Here is an 11,393-nt window from a genome sequence, read left to right as displayed (position 1 = left end):
TTTTTCAGAGATTAATAACGTGCGGTACAGGGCGAGTTGTAATTTGTATTGTTGCCCGCCATTTGTAACAGGGCAGACTCTTGTGCAAATTACTTCAACATTAAGGGACGTAAGGCAAAATGGACAGAGTTTACAATTAATTTCCTGAGTCAGCACACTAAAGTCAAGTTAATTTGTTCATTTTGCAAAGAGTCGTATCGACATTTAAACATTTTTGTGGTTGTCGCTTCACAGCTCTACCTTTGTTCAAGTGACGATACGTCCACACTTAAGAAAGTTCTCATCTTTGAATTAATAATAAGGGAAGCATACAAAAGGTGTTTCTCCACACGAAATCACGAAAGTATAAGTTGTTATTCATGTCAAAAGACATTCAGTCACAACACCGAAATATTTCTAAATGTAAAAGATTAAGGTGCTTCAGATAGAGCTGTTCCTAATTTCTTTTATATCTATACAGACATTCAACAGTGTTTTACTTAGCAAAACTGAATAGAGAAAGCCTTAACAGTATCGAAAATAATGGTATTCGCCTGTCATGCGACTCTGGTGGCGGGCATTATGAGTATGCTTACGGTGGTCACTACAGCAACGAAAAAAGAAGAGCGTTACAAAAATACTTATAATTGCAAAGGAGACAAATTACCTTACTCGTCGTCGGTGTTGTCGTCATGCGAAAGTCCATTACGGTGGTCTGGATAGAAAATTTGGAAGAGACGAACCACGTATTCTTCCTGATACTCGTCCCTTTTCCGACCTGTCCGCAATAAAATTGTAACGGTATTTCAGCTTCGAAACTGTTCTTACTAAGTTTTACTCACTTCGCACTACCACAATCTACACAGTCCGGTCTTTCCTCGTCTGGTAGTACTCCACGTTTGCGACAAAAAGTCGAACAATTTTCTGCGCTGTATAAACATGGAATTAGATTCTTCCAGGTGAGAGAATCCGCCCGAAGAAACGTCAAAAACACCAGATATCCCACTCACTAACGACCTAAATCGTCTTGGTTTTCCTAGCAACTTACAAATGATAAGCGGAGGTATGTAATTTAGAACAACTAAGGGAACGACGGAAAATACATAAAAATGACGATCACAAATAATTGATCACAACGCCCGCCGCCGATCGCATGATCGATTTACGATAGCACGTTCGATATGTATCGTTTGGATCCAGCGAATTCGATAGGCAATCATTCTTGGAAATTACCATATATCTTGTGCACCTTACGTGATTTTACGGTGTGTTAATAACAGCAAAAGTGTAGTCACAAATACACACCCAAACACACGAAAAAAGTCACTACATTTGTTTACCACAGAACGTGCTATGTTTGCAAATTAACTGAGCTTCCCTAAAATTTTAACAATTTTACCTGTCTTGAAATTGGAAATTGTGTTGGTTTCAAATAGCTTCAGTTTCAAAACGTATTTAACTTGCAACTGATTCTTAATAATACTTATTTGATTACACTTACTGATCTTATTGGTGTGTAGTAAGGTAATGATTTAACAAAGACATGACTAAAGACACTATTGACACGATTTTATCGACAGCAACACTTTTAAATTTCAGGAAAATGTTGTTCCTAAGTACAGGACCATGTTGTACTTTGGAAAATTTTTCGTTCCCAGAGTACTTCTTGTAATTTCAGCAAAATACTGCAGCACTTAAAAAGTGAATGCCATCATTTAAAGATGGAATAAGAAAATACATTGAACTTTTGTTACAGAACTGGCTACAGGCGACACTCTGCGAAGTGTCCCAAGACAATACTCTATCGTACTGGGGACAGCGTTCCTCTCAGACTGGCATAAGCAGCAGCTGGTTATGGTAGGACGCTGTGCGCTAGATCATGTACAGAATATCACATTGTCGTTTGTGTGAGAATTCGTTCATTTATGTAAATGAAGTGTTATTAGCACTTTCCAAAACGCCTCTAAAAATTGATAGCGTTTTTAAGGTAATTCATGATAGCAAACACAGTGTAGCCCTTATTGTATATCACTAAAAAACTTACCTGGTTCATGGTTCAGTTGCAGGTTGCCTATCTAACGACTTTCATGGCCACAAAAATTTGATTTTAAGTTTGTCATATAATTAGTGCTAGACTAGAGGTTGAAAATACCGCTTCAGTTTTAAGTTTATTTTATTATCACGACCTGTTTCGGGCTCTCATAAGCCCATCCTCAGGTGTCGCAACTGTGCTGTTGCCCCCAAGCTCCGCAGTGGACGTGTACCAGGCGCGCTGTGCTACCTATTCCTAGAATTTACATATTTAAAATACTGTCGTAATCTGCTCATTAAGAGGTATAATCTTAAGTTAAACGTTTAACACCATAAGGCAAGTATTACAGTAAGAAACCGTATGTGTGCCGTAGGGTAGCACAACTTGCATCACATAAAATCACCCAGACTATATTCATCCAGAATTTTAGGCTAACAAATATTTCACCACAAAACTTAAACCTGGAGACCAGGTCTAATACATGTAATTAATAACGATGGTTATGATAAGTCAAACATTGTTATTATACTTGCAACGGAATATTCAGGTTAACATTATCTTATATATATAATGTTTAACTTTCTACAGAAATACAAAAATTTATAATTTAAAATAAGGTCGCTACTTTTACATTGGAGTTCCCCATTGACGAATATTAACACTTATTTATTTCTCCTTGTGCGGTATGATGGTAAATACAAAACATGAAAAGATACTGGGAAGGTAATTTAAAATTTTGCTAAAGCTACAAAAATATTACCATATCGAGGACCTGGGTCCGACTGCCTATACTGAGAAGAATTTTTCCTTTTTGGCATGACTGGAATGAGTTCATTCATCCTTATGATGCCAAATGAGAAGATACTGGAATGAGAAGACAGTTGATTTCCATAGTCTGGAAATTTGGCAAAATGGCTGGGAGAGTGTCGTATTGGCCACATACCCCTACATCGTGCATTGCATGACTCTGCAATGCAGAGGATGACACAGCAGATGGTCGACAGCCATTGAACCTTCGAGGCTTGGATGAGGAGCTAGTTTCTTTTATTTTTGTTTTTTACATAGATACTAAGTAAATGTAGAGGTAACTGTATGTCAAAAAGATGTAGATGAAAACATCATTAGCACAAGACACCTTACACTTTCTCTGTTGATAACCATTTCAGACATATGATAAATAATCTTAATAGAAGAAACACACTCATCAGAGATTGAAATAAGCAAATGTGTTCTTTGTTTTGTTTAATCATCTGTTACAGTCGCCATCCCCTTATGCTGTTAATTATGCTAATACAAGAACATAAAAATTTGGAATGTGAGTAAACAGTGTACTTTAGTGAGTGAGTGAATTATTTACTAAAGGTAAAAGAACCCTATCTCTGACAAGTGTAATTTCTACAGTGCTGTGGTAAGGTATTTGCATTTGTGGGATACCTTTCATCACAAATATATATGAAAGAATTTGAAGACTTCATTTTTCACAGAGTAAGGGACAGTTAGACCACACAATACTCGACTATAAAAGAAATTTGTACATTCAAAGATGCCTCCAGAATAAAACTTGAAAGAGAAAAAATATAAATATATTTACAAAAGATGTTCTTGATCGACAAATAACCTCTTTGATACTATCAGTAACCCATAAAAATTTAATAATTGTGTTACTGATCAGAGAAGCACAGAGCAAAAGACGAGCAGCACATGGCTTGTAACTTAATAATGTAAGACTCGGAAGTAACAGTGAATAGAAAATCTAGAGCTCCAGGTCAGTGTCATAATAAATGGTTAGGCGATCATCAGCTTGGCAGTTAACATTTCCAGAAGTTCTAGAGAATATTGTCACAATGGGCAGTGTCATAATAAATGATTAGGCGATCATCAGCTTGACAATTAACATTTCGAGAAGTTCTAGAGAATATTGTCACAATGGGCAAAAGCTTCAGTGGGAAATCTCATGTGTGGTGTGTGTAAAAACAGCTTACGACATGACTTTCGAGCTAAAGATGTGTTCACCATAAATGTGAAACATTACATTGAGAGTATCTGAAGACAATATTTTTTAGTGTAATGTCAGGTGGATTACAGGAAGCATGTCCTACTTCTAATGATAGCTTGCCAGTTTCACAGTCGAAATTACTACACATTTACTCATTTGCAACCTTAATAAGCCATTTCCAGAGTATATTCTAGAAAAACACAGCTCTCCTTTTGTCCTCTGAGGTTGGCTACATGCTCCAAGAGAGTTTTTCTGTTTGCAGTGGCTCATCAACTACTACAAGTAAAACTAGATGTGCTGTATATGAGGCTAGAGTGAATGCTGATCAGTGTCTGTAAATGTTGCTGTGGTCTGAGATATACGTGTAATACCTTTTCATATTAGCTACCGCTTTGTATTATCACATGTTTACAAATTAAAATGCAGTATTATTGCCGTGAAAAAGGAAGCTGTAAAAAGCATTATACTTTTTGAGTACAAGATTCGCATAATATTGGTCATAAGAGTCGTCTTAAATTTACCAAACATACCTTGGTGATTACTGGAGGCTCAGTTGGCCCATTATAACAAGGTAACTGACGGAGACAGAGACGGCAGACACCAATAGACTTCTGTCAATGGTAAGTAGTCCAGATGCTGTGAAACATATTGATGAACCCCAATGTATTTGTCTGGAGAAGGCCTTTGCCTGTGGACCCACTTCTTCAATTCCTGCAGCCCTATGTAGCAACAATGCCGCCTTTGCCTCTTCGTCTGCTACTGAGGAGCATGACAGCGTCATTGCAACCAGGTCGAACAAGTGGTGCAACAACCAACACAGACAATAACTTGTGGATGTAGCGACTGTTATTTCTTCTCCCCTGTCTTGCTTCACTAATATTACGAGCAGATCATAACTACTATGAATGATCCCTAGAACGCTGTGCATCACATGGAAGGTGACCGCCGGCGATACGTGCTCCTGCAGCAGCTCTGCAGCGCGCTGCAGCACCAGGTGGACGTGCTGGAGCCGGCGCAGCCTGACAGCCAGATGTCCGCCATCTTCTTTCTTCCGCCAGCCCAGCAGCAGTTGAGACAGCCCGGGCTCTCCCACACAGGACAGCGACTCCAGCAGCTGGGTGTTCAATGCTCTGAAGCGTGACCACAGCTCCAGCACCGACAAGACCAGCTGTGAGGTTAACGCGAATTCGCAGAAGATGGTGCAGAGATCGATTAATGAGCGCAGTGGAGACAGCCTGTGTCTCAGTATTACTAATGACGAGGCAGTAGTGCTCCCAGTTATCACTGTGAGGATTATCACGAAACAAGCTCCAAATGTCTTTGAATTGTAAAAATTTCTTGGAGCCAACATGTTGTCAGCATGATCCAGTGCATCCAGAAAACTATGAAAATCCTTTAGGCCATTGACTGAGAAACTGAAAAATGCGCACCACAATCGGAGATAGTAAATGAGTTTCATAAAAAAGTCTGTGTACATAATTATTTGAGAAACTTCATTGTGATGTTCTTGAAGAGCTGTATACAAATCCCAAATGCCTAAACTAGCAGTAAGGAAGAACCAAAGCACTGATGCTGTTATGTATCTGTTGAACTTCATTGGCAGTTTCTTTGAGAAGTATCGACATTCATCCAGCCTAGGGCAATTCGGTGCGATTCCCATGAACTGCCAAAACCTGTACATCGCCGTCGTACAAACGCAGAATGTTACATCTGTCATAGTAATGACAAATATTGTCATTAATTTAGTAAAATACAGGCTCATTTACATGTCCTTTGAGACATGCAGGCTCCCGTCAGGGGCTTTCACTGTTTATGTGGAGTCTCCAGAAATCCCAAACATATACTTTAACCAAATCTGTCTTTCGTCAGAATGATTTTCTTGCTCCTAGGTGCAGTGGACACGCTCCTGAATTCATTTTATGCAGCTAAACTAAACAACATGTAGACTGTCAATTTCTTGATGGACACCAATGGCGGTAAGTTATTACCACTTTGTCCTCCAAGCGTAAAGCGATTCTGACATTTCCAGTTTCTCCCACGTTCTTTATCTGATGATATTTCACTTTGCTAAATACGAGGAAAGACTCACAGAGACAGGAAGAGAGGGGAAGGGAGGGGGGGAGGAGAGAGTAATAAGAATAAACCACTGTACTTAATTAGAATTACTGATCGGAAATGCAGATAGTAAAAGTTGTATTTCGCAGGTAAAGGCTTTTAAATTAATTGCGTTCGTCATTTATAGCAAAGTTAGTAACCTACGGGAGTGAGTGTGGGAGGAAGAGATAGAAGTCGACGTCAATGTCAAAATAACGAGAACACGCAGTGACAAAGATCAATAGACGTGGACACTCTGTATGGCTATATTCCGTGAGGATAATTATACCACACAAAATGTTTCCGAAGTAGATTTATACCATTGTGAAAGTAGTTCTGCAACAATATTTTCGCATTATTCCCCACTAAACTCCGTCACCGATTCCTTACAATATTCCCTACAGGCCATATTAGACTTCATCAGTTTCATCCTGAATAAAGTTACTCTCGTAAACTGAAGCGTTATTGTCTTGTAACATAGTGTTTGAGAACAGTATCTTGTAAAGATGGATTTTCATTAGTTAGTTAAGAGAAACCATTACATATTATTGAGGTTTTATTGGGGTAACATGTCGTGAAGCAGTTTAATTAATCTTGCTTCCATTTTTTGATAACAAGACAGTTACAAACGCACGTGGCATTTGCAAAGTAATAGTAAATAAAGGGGTTTGGTGCCCAGCTGCAGGATTGTAAACACTACAGTCATATATTTTCAGAAAATGAGAAATTTGGATCACAGCTGCGAAAGAATACTTTTCTGTCAATACAATTACAAATAATTATGATCAATAAATGTTAATGAAAATCTTTCAGAGTCTCTCTACAGGATTTATTTATTTTTACTCTGAGTCAAACGGAACATTGGCAAGCAGACTATAGAAGGAGTGCTGAAGTGTGTACCGCTACCGGGCAATGATCAGTCAGTCGGTGTTACACCTGTTACACCTGTGTGCTGGCATTTTCAGCACCCCCTAACGGTTGCTGAGTGGGGAAAGCAGGTGATGAATGTCTTTTGGCTATGGCCTGAGGTCGTTCCGCCCTGAACTAAAGGACAGGGTGACGTCCAAGCACCAGCAATGTATCTCTTTAAAAAAACCTAACATAGAACACTCTATAATCTAACAACAACTTTTGCAGCTATATCGTAAAGTTCTGTTTTTCCAACGTTAAAAACACACAAACGTACGCTCGAGGAAGTTTTTCTCTGAAAGTATTCTATCATTCCTATGAAACCTGCAAGCTCTGCGTCCGGGATGTGTCCGTCTACCTTCTCATTGATCATAAAGCATCTTTATTCCTGCATTTTTAAAGCTGGACAGTACATTGGACGAGTGGGTGACTGCCCTTTCCAGTCAGACAATTGCGCTTTGAGACTCTTCAGTGGCATTCACAGTCTGTTTCCAAACTCCAGATTGCTGCTCGGCGGCTAAGGTGCCCTGTACCTCGTCCACCCCGCTGATTACACGACCTCCACATGGCTACTTGTCGCCTAACCCTTTGTGTCTCAGTGTGTCAGGTGTCTCGTCTGGCTTACATTACAGTCTCGATCATAATATGGCCAATAGGAGTCTCTGATAAGTAGCGATAGCAACAACACAGAACAATAAAGTTATGGTCCACATCAGAGGCATACCTACAATTAACGATAGCAGATAGCAATCTGATGTATTCCTTTTACCTTCACGACCAACATCGATTCTATCTCTGGTCACATGCGAGGTGAAGAATGACTCATTTTGCTATATCATTTACTTTCATACACAGCTTAGGAAGCATACATTTGGAATACCTTGTGTCAAACCAAAGCTTTCGTGGTGATAAAATCATATTTTGAGAGAGCAAGTATTCAATCTTTGCCGAAGCTATCAGCCTATGAGTAGAGTCATTGACATATGACTTTTTTTAAAAGAAAAGGTTCTGATATCACCTCTCTCGTAATACTTCTGTGAATCAAGTTAATGTTTCTTTCCAGTTTAAGTACATTATATTATTTGTTGTCTACTATTATTCTTTATTGATCATGTTACACTATATGGTTTGTAAGAGATCTTATCAGTAATATTAATTCAGTAGGATTACGCAGGGAGTCATTCCTTAGGTTTTCTAACTTATTTAGTGTTATGATCAACTTGTTTCTGAAAGCATTGTACTTGAAATTAATCCCTGTATTCTGTTACAGCTTTGTATGTAGTTAAGCTGGCTCAGAACTACACAAATAGTATAAGATTTTGTCCTTACGCTGCAGTTGCTGGCTGAAAAGGTCTTTCAATATTTCTTCACTTCAAAAACGACATCTCCAGTGAATTGTTCTTAACTTCCTAAAGAGCTAGAAACAGGATGTTACTATAGCTCTGGTCAGGCTTATTGCTGGGTGGCTGTTGGTGCGCTGTTGCCAGACTGTGATTCACAGGCACTTGATAGTCACGTACACCTCTGTTACTCGTTGTAATATTTTCTGCTTTGGTCAAAATCAATATAATTACGTTTTGGTTTAGGCTATGTCGTTTATATCATTATGGAAGAAATGTATATGTATATTATTTGAATTTAAAAACATTTTACAAGCCTGGTCATTCAATTCGTTATTTGTAGTCTACAGTGTGTAAAATTATTATCAACAAAATTATTTATTATATATTTTGTATGAAGTGGAAATGTACATAAATCACTCAAAAAACGCGTTTCAGGATAAAAAATACTATAACACCTGGAGTTTCAAGCAGGCTAATGGAAATGCATAATTGCACAAATTTAGTTGTGTTCTTTTTCGAATCGTATTCTTCTAACTTCCTTTTTTTATTTTGCTACATCTGTAAAGCAGTTTACTTTCTTTAAGGAAACCAGTCTCCATTGACCCCAACACATAACAATCAGCCTGGTCCCTTTCCCAGCAGGTACTTTAAGGCACCCACTTTGGCTTGAATTCTGTCAGATGTAGTGAATGGTTCTGAGTAACCCAAGTTTCATCCAAATAGAATGTAGGTCGCATGTCACTTGAATGTGCAGCGAATTCAAGGGCCGCAAAAATTTATTTCTGGAGGGTACTACGTCGTTGCATTAACGTAAAAATTATCTACCGTCGTTCTCACGCTTGTATTTAAATCCTACGAAGTTTAAAATCTGGTTCACAGATCTAGCTGCTCCAATAAGATTTATTTTTCCAGTTAACTTTTTCTCAACTTCTCAGATATCGTAAAAGTCGTAGACTGTCCGTCCGACAACGTCTTTTGATAAGTCGTTTAGTTTGGTTAAAGAGCTGTATTCTTTAATACTTTTCCTTGGAGAATCGAACGTAGAGGATTTTCCCTCACTACACACGCGTGGCAGCACAAACAAACCGTATGGTATCAAAGTTCTTCGGTAACTTATCACTGTATTTCTTGATTCTGCTAGCCTTCCGCTAATGTTTCCTAACGAGCTTGTAGGTAGATGGCAACATTTCAGCATCATTGTGTACAAGATGTTTTAAATACACTCCTGGAAATGGAAAAAAGAACACATTGACACCGGTGTGTCAGACCCACCATACTTGCTCCGGACACTGCGAGAGGGATGTACAAGCAATGATCACACGCACGGCACAGCGCACACACCAGGAACCGCGGTGTTGGCCGTCGAATGGCGCTAGCTGCGCAGCATTTGTGCACCGCCGCCGTCAGTGTCAGCCAGTTTGCCGTGGCATACGGAGCTCCATCGCAGTCTTTAACACTGGTAGCATGCCGCGACAGCGTGGACGTGAACCGTATGTCTAGTTGACGGACTTTGAGCGAGGGCGTATAGTGGGCATGCGGGAGGCCGGGTGGACGTACGGCCGAATTGCTCAACACGTGGGGCGTGAGGTCTCCACAGTACATCGATGTTGTCGCCAGTGGTTGGCGGTAGGTGCACGTGCCCGTCGACCTGGGACCGGACCGCAGCGACGCACGGATGCGCGCCAAGACCGTAGGATCCTACGCAGTGCCGTAGGGGACCGCACCGCCACTTCCCAGCAAATTAGGGACACTGTTGCTCCTGGGGTATCGGCGAGGACCACTCGCAACCGTCTCCATGAAGCTGGGCTACGGTCCCACACACCGTTAGGCCGTCTTCCGCTCACGCCCCAACATCGTGCAGCCCGCCTCCAGTGGTGTCGCGACAGGCGTGAATGGAGGGACGAATGGAGACGTGTCGTCTTCAGCGATGAGAGTGGCTTCTGCCTTGGTGCCAATGATGGTCGTATGCGTGTTTGGCGCCGTGCAGGTGAGCGCCACAATCAGGACTGCATACGACCGAGGCACACAGGGCCAACACCCGGCATCATGGTGTGGGGAGCGATCTCCTACACTAGCCGTACACCTCTGGTGATCGTCGAGGGGACACTGAATAGTGCACGGTACATCCAAACCGTCATCGAACCCATCGTCCTACCATTCCTAGACCGGCAAGGGAACTTGCTGTTCCAACAGGACAATGCACGTCTGCATGTATCCCGTGCACCCAACGTGCTCTAGAAGGTGTAAGTCAACTACCCTGGCCAGAAAGATCTCCGGATCTGTCCCCCATTGAGCATATTTGGGACTGGATGAAGCGTCGTTTCACGCGGTCTGCACGTCCAGCACGAACGCTGGTCCAACTGAGGCGCCAGGTGGAAGTGGCATGGCAAGCCGTTCCACAGGACTACATCCAGCATCTCTAAGATCGTCTCCATGGGAGAATAGCAGCCTGCATTGCTGCGAAAGGTGGATATACACTGTACTAGTGCCGACATTGTGCATGCTCTGTTGCCTGTGTCTATGTGCCTGTGGTTCTGTCAGTGTGATCATGTGATGTATCTGACCCCAGGAATGTGTCAATAAAGGTTCCCCTTCCTGGGACAATGAATTCACGGTGTTCTTATTTCAATTTCCAGGAGTGTATTTATATACTCATTGGGTTATGGATGTGCTTTGCCGCCGAAACTCAGTGTGTTTTTCAGACGCTTTCTTTCTGCTTTCGAAGTGCGTCTTATTGGAGTTGTTCGGAAACCCTAACTATGTGATACGGGGAAAATATCTCTTTTTTCCTGTTTTTCCTCTTTCAAGTTATACAAACACTTCCACTCAGTACATAAACGTCACAAATGAAACCACAAGACACACTTTCTTACTTCGAGTCAAACTGCCGAAACTAATAACTCGATAAGGAAAAGATAACCAAGAATTGTGCGAAAATGTACACACCGTGTCGCTACTGACGCTCTGTTGGCGCTCGAAGTAGGCAACTAAGGACACTCAGCGTTTCAATTTCCGAATGCTAGAAAGAGAGCGCTACGGG

This window comes from Schistocerca gregaria, chromosome 2, assembly GCF_023897955.1.
Source record: "Schistocerca gregaria isolate iqSchGreg1 chromosome 2, iqSchGreg1.2, whole genome shotgun sequence".
In the NCBI taxonomy this organism is placed as follows: Eukaryota; Metazoa; Arthropoda; class Insecta; order Orthoptera; family Acrididae; genus Schistocerca; species Schistocerca gregaria.
This window is presented reverse-complemented; position numbering follows the sequence as displayed.